This window comes from Penaeus vannamei, chromosome 14 (genome assembly GCF_042767895.1).
Source record: "Penaeus vannamei isolate JL-2024 chromosome 14, ASM4276789v1, whole genome shotgun sequence".
In the NCBI taxonomy this organism is placed as follows: Eukaryota; Metazoa; Arthropoda; class Malacostraca; order Decapoda; family Penaeidae; genus Penaeus; species Penaeus vannamei.
The window spans coordinates 22,132,167-22,137,166 of record NC_091562.1 but is presented as its reverse complement, the minus strand read 5'-3'; the positions used below and the strand labels follow the sequence as shown (position 1 = coordinate 22,137,166).

Here is a 5,000-nt window from a genome sequence, read left to right as displayed (position 1 = left end):
CTATTATTTCGCTGTCATATACTAAGACCTACTTAGTATGTGATTAGTTACGGTTAGTGATTAGTGACGGTCTCACGATCCTCGCACGGATGATGATGCCATCCCCATCTTTATCAGGGACTGCATGTTGAGAAGGTCGACGTCAATCACACGTGATATGGAAGAGGAATAGGTTATTTCATTAAATCATAGATGATAAAAAAGGAAGAGATATCCCTATTAGTTTTTACCTATCAGCAAAAAAAAATAAAATAAATACAATGTGAAATTACAAAGCAATTAAAACAATGAAGTATCAAATCATTAACACACACACACACGTGTGTGTGTGTGTGTGTGTGTGTGTGTGTGTGTGTGCGTGTGCGTGTGCGTGTGCGTGTGCGTGTGCGTGTGCGTGTGCGTGTGCGTGTGCGTGAGTGAGTGAGTGAGTGTGAGTGTGAGTGTGAGTGTGTGTGTGTGTGTGTGTGTGTGTGTGTGTGTGTGTGTGTGTGTGTGTGTGTGTGTGAGTGAGTGAGTGAGTGAGTGAGTGAGTGAGTGAGTGAGTGTGTGTGTGTGTGTGTGTGTGTGTGTGTGTGTGTGTGTGTGTGTGTGTGTGGTGCGCGCGCGCGCGCATATACAGAATCACACAAATGTATATACATGTATGTGTGTGGGTACTCACAGAAACTCATGTGTATATATATTTGTGCATTGGATTGTTTGTTTGCGGATGTGTTAATGCTATATTAACATTGGATAGAATAAGCAGTAATGGCTACAATAACATGCGAAGAGACCCCTCACTATGGTTTTCGAAAATGTTGTCTGTACTAAAATAAATGTATCAATGTGCTGAGAAAAGTAAATTATTATATATTGGTTAAATTATTTATTAATCTGTATTTCTTCAACAGCTATGATATTTTTTGATATTTGAAAATATGTGCATCTCGAGGTTCGCTCGTAAACACGTGCTCATTATGGGAGTAATGTAGCCGCCAAGGAAAATGATTGTTTAAGGCGTTTTAAGCAGGGAAAGTTCTTGCCTGAAATCTCAAGCGTTTTTCTTGCTAACTCAAGTATTTCGCTTGCTTTCTCGAGCGATCTCCGTAGATGGCTAGACTTGCGCTTGCTAAGTCAAGCGGTGTACCGTCATCATGGCAACGGCGTCGGTCAAGTATCGTACTGGTCACGATCCTCCGAATGCGGGCGTTGGCCAGGAACTCCGCTTAATATTTTATCAAATAAATCATTTTTTCATGGTATTTGATTCTGTAATTTTCTTAAAATCATATTCAAAGAAATTGAAATGAACTGAATTAACTGAAAACGAAAGGAGATAATGATTATGGGAATAAAAAGTGTTTTACCTATAGATAATAAATTATTATAAGACGAACAATTTACCTCATATTGTTAAACTCCTCGTCTCTCTAAATCGAGAATATATCTGCTATTCTATGAAATATTTCAAGTTAGAGTATTTCAAGAGAAAAAAGTCTGAGAAATTCTAGCAACATTCTTCTGTTGATATTGTATTCGATGATTTGTTATATTTAACCTCATAAAATCAGATATATGGGAATGGGTAGGCCTATATTTTAATTCAGGGATATTCATTTGTTTTGATAACGTGTCAGAATGAAAAGGCTGTCAATCGGACGTGTGTCATTGTTTTAGAGGCACTTTATTAGAATATAGAAGAAAATATTGCGCTTTGTTAAGATGGTTGGGTAGATTTACTCTGCCATCTTGGTGTGGCGCTAGCTTGTCAGTTGTTTTGAATTGCGCGCTCAAACTGTTACCAACCGCCAGTGAAATAAACTCCACCCTCGACTTGTGCATAAGTTATCTCTTTCCGATATTGTTGGTGGGAATATTGCTATTAAAACCCAAGTATGTATATTTTGTGTGTTATTTTGACATCTCTATGCTCATCAAGGACTGTTATGATTTGTACTTTATAAAAAGACACTTCCACATGTCTGGCATCACTGAACAGGGCCTGCCTGCCTTGGAAAGCGTTTTAAGCAGGGAACGGTACAGCGCTTGGCCTATCGGCAAGAATGCTTGTCCAAGCGCTCCCCTCCTTAAAACGCTGTTAGTCTTCTCTCCCTGTCATTCAAGACTGGCTAACGTTTCCTACAATATAGTGTGTTAGCTGGTGTTGAATTGATATTTGAATGAATATGTGAGTACTGCCCCAATAATTGATAGTTATCTCAAAAAGGGTTGATTGTTTTCGATGTGCTTAAACTGTGTAAATACTCAGTTGACTTCCACAAGTCAACAATATTTTATTGCTACTGTTGATTTGCAGTCTCTACTATGCAATTCTCTGGTTTATGAACCACATTTACTGGAGGACAGGCACAAGAATCATTGATATTGAGCTATTTGAAACAAACTGACAGGCATTAAGAGTTGCAATGATATTTTATATCATTTTTGGTATTCAGTGTGATCCTATATATATATATTTTTCTATTTTCCTTTATATATGATGTTGGTATGTTTCTGATTCTCATCAGGAAAATGATGTTATAATATTGGAGGAAGTGTTTAATCATGTTTCAGCAGTTTGTATTATAAATGTTTATTTGTCTGATTCGATTATTTGCATTTTTACTTTAACAAAACTGATTCTGGATATTTCAAATATTGACTTTTTGTGTTTAAGTTCATGATTACATGATTAAAACATTTCATTTCATTTTGGATAAGGTTTTGTCCATTTTCTGGTTATGTTGAGAATGTATATTTTCCAGGCCGAAACTCTTTTGGGAACAATCTGTCATATGACAAAAGGAGTTTTAATAGCTGCGCAGAACATTATCGAAGAATGTTCATGAACAGTGATATATTCACAAACTTATGCCACTAACAAGTTAACGACGTTAAAAGGCGCACAGAAGAAAGAACGTCAAATTGGACACTAAATATCCATTACAGATATGTTTTTTTATATATGTACGTTGAACAATCAGTAGAAATTCAATATTTAGATCAGAAAGACTGAACACAAAGATTGACGCATGGGTTGATATGGCCTATAATATCTGGCCAACAATATCAATTAGTTTATGTTCAGTCTAATAGGGAGTAGCCGTCCTCACACTCAAAAGCCAATCACACAGGGGAGTCAGTATAGTGTGAACTGTCGGGTTGCTGGACAGCTGTTTCTCCTGTGTTTAGCTAAGTAGAGTGCTACTAAAAGAAAAAAAATCACTGTACTGGCCAGTGCCCCGGTGTAGTGAGGCCCACCGAGAATATGGGGTCTCTTGTTTCTGGAGGGGTCTTTGAAGCATTATAAAACTAGATAATGGACTACCAATCTTAATAATTGACATGCAGGGATACTGTTAACACATCCTGAAAATTTCAGGTTCTTGGGATACTTAGTTGGCGAGATATCAGTCCCTGAAAATGGCTCAAAGTGAGATTTTCAATAGATTCAAAAAAATTCTGTCCAGTGTCCAAACCCAAAATCAGAAAAATTCAAGAAAACGGTTTGATTTTTTATACAAAAAGCTTTTTGGGTGTTAAAAAACACATTTCAGGCCTGTTTTTGCAGAATTATTAATTTGGTAATTGTGATGGCCGCAAAAAGTGGTATGCTCACTTTTACACAAATTGCCACTGTAGCCATTTTTGATGGACAGTATCTTGCAAACCAAAAGAGCTATTTGAGTGGAATTTCAGACAATTTGAACATGACCCATAGTTTTATAAAATATTTAATCTTCTATGTGATATTTACTTTATGATATAGAGGCGAGTAAAACTATAAAAATATTGAAAATATTGCCAAAATCCAAAACTATCTCAACACAGTAAAAACTAACTAAATATGGTAATGCAAGCTATTCCTTTCATATCTAGGGTTCATATTGTCATACAAACATATTACAAGTGATAATTTCCAGGTTTTGATGCAAAACAGGCCAAAAAGTGCCATGGCCACTTTTGTCACAAAATGGCCTGAGAGGCATTTATGAGCCTTAATTTCTCAAAAACCAAGTTAGGTTTGGAGCTGGAAATACATACTGGTACAGAATATGACCCATTAATTAAAAAAATACTGCTTGAGCTAATGTTGAGATGCTAGTCCATGAAATATAAATGTACAAAAATGAGAAATCTCAAAAATATTGCTAAAATCCAGAACCATCTCAACACAGCAAAAACTAAACATGGTAATACAAGCTCTGCATTTCAGATCTAGGGTTCGTATCTTCATACAAATATATTAAAGTTAAAATTTGCAGGTTTTGATATAAAAACAGACCAAAAAATTGTTATGCCCACTTTTGTCATAAAATGGCCTGGGAGGCATTTTTAAGCATCAATTCCTAAATAACCAGGTTAAATACAGAGCTAGAAATACATACTGCTACAGTAAATAACAGACTGATTGAGAAAATCTCTCTTCATCTAATACTGAATTGTAACATCATGAAATATAAATGTAAAAAAAAATGTAAAATCTCAAAAATATTGAAAAGTATCGCAAAAATTCAAAATCATCTCAATATATATAAAACTCATTAACTATTCTATTACAGGACGTTGTACTCACTAGTGATAATACTAAGCATATATGTATGAAATTGAGAGTAATTCTCACGATTCCTCAGATATTTAGCACCAACAAGCAAGTGATCGATCGGTGTGCGAGTGTAAACAAACGATAGTCATGGGCTCCGTCATCTTGGATATGATAAGCATTTTCACTCGGACGGGAGCCAACACTTTTCAGTTAAATGTTTGGCGTGGAATCTCAACATTTCTTACTGGAATTAGGTCTAAATGATCTTTAGTATGTATTATAACAATTGTTCATCGTGCTCTGTGACACTCGCACAGACTTCGACAGAATTCAAGTTTTACTTACCCATTTCTAAACGCGGCTGAAGCATTCGAAGTGCGACTCAGTTCTGATCACCAGACCCATGACCAATTAGAAAAAACAAATTTCATTGGCTAAAATGAAAACGCCCACACACAAAGCCAATGAACTT

The 5,000-nt window shown here is 35.9% G+C and overlaps 1 protein-coding gene across 1 annotated transcript in view; it reads right to left on the bottom strand.

Moving 5' to 3' along the window:
* LOC138863946 (uncharacterized) overlaps window positions 1-5,000 on the bottom strand; it is a 97,174-nt gene that overhangs the window by 1,904 nt on the left and 90,270 nt on the right. Inside the window, exon 2 of the mRNA XM_070129463.1 lies at window positions 52-120. The gene's annotated coding sequence lies outside the window, so the exon portion shown is untranslated. The remainder of the gene's footprint in view (window positions 1-51; window positions 121-5,000) is intronic.